The 1,092-nt window shown below is 25.9% G+C and overlaps 1 protein-coding gene across 1 annotated transcript in view; it reads left to right on the forward strand.

The window, feature by feature from the left end:
- The first annotated feature begins 455 nt into the window (after window positions 1-455).
- Window positions 456-1,092, forward strand: part of LOC106878797 (myotubularin-related protein 9) — a 43,527-nt gene continuing 42,890 nt past the window's right edge. The window contains exon 1 of the mRNA XM_052976145.1: window positions 456-540. The gene's annotated coding sequence lies outside the window, so the exon portion shown is untranslated. The remainder of the gene's footprint in view (window positions 541-1,092) is intronic.

Genomic DNA, 1,092 nt, shown 5'->3' on the forward strand with positions numbered 1-1,092 from the left:
ATATATATATATATATATATATATAAATATATATAAATATATATGTATGTATGTATGTATATTTAGAGAGAGAGAGAGATAGGTAGATATAGATAGGTGTAACTTCTTTATGTCATGAAATATTGTTTACATTTTTCATGTACATTTCATTTTTATTTTAGCATCATCACCATCGTCAAATAATGTTAATATAATTCTGCTTGTTATGGTATATTGTTCGAGTGTTAAGGCCTTTTAATTATGAAACGAATTCGAAGGCATAATCGAAAATGTTTTAGCATAATTAATCAACCTTATGGAGATCTATAAAATATATGTATAGTTAAAAAAAAAATATGGAAATAATATTTATATAACATGAAATAATCACGGATCCCGCTTGTTAATTAGTAATTGAGATATGATTTAAAGAAAAATAAATAAATATCTGGGAAAATCCGAAACAGCTGATGTATTTATTAATCAGAACCTGTTGACTTGGAAATAAATTGACGTGTGATGGTGCAGAATTAAATTAACGAATAAAAAGAAAAAAGTGAGGTTAGTTTGGTCCCATTGATTTCGCAAGACTGGCGCTTTTAATCTATCCAAACATGGATTAACGTATTGCGTTTTGTAATCTATTAATGATTGATTATCTAATCATTAAGTCTTTAATAACGATGTCGATTCTTTAAGATAGATTTGTATCATTATCGTAGACTGTAATGAGCAACAGGCCCACAAACGATATCTGTTTCTAGTTGGTTCTTGTAATGTTTTAATATCATTTCACGTGGAAAAATATACGCAGTTAATTAACTCGTAATGTACATTTCATTATTTTGTTGTAATACAATAATACGAAGATAGACAAAACGATATCATGACATCGGATGATCATCGTATGATGGAAGAAAACGTTATTAATCAACAAATAATAACTCGAAATAATTAATACATTTTTTAATGACTTGATAATAGTATTTAGAAATATTTTGGGAGGGGTCTCCTCTTTCTCCTATTTTCTATGTATGTGTGTGTGTGTAACGAAATATAAATATATATATATATATACATATATATATATATATATATATATATATATATATA

Source organism: Octopus bimaculoides, chromosome 23 (genome assembly GCF_001194135.2).
Source record: "Octopus bimaculoides isolate UCB-OBI-ISO-001 chromosome 23, ASM119413v2, whole genome shotgun sequence".
Classification (NCBI taxonomy): Eukaryota; Metazoa; Mollusca; class Cephalopoda; order Octopoda; family Octopodidae; genus Octopus; species Octopus bimaculoides.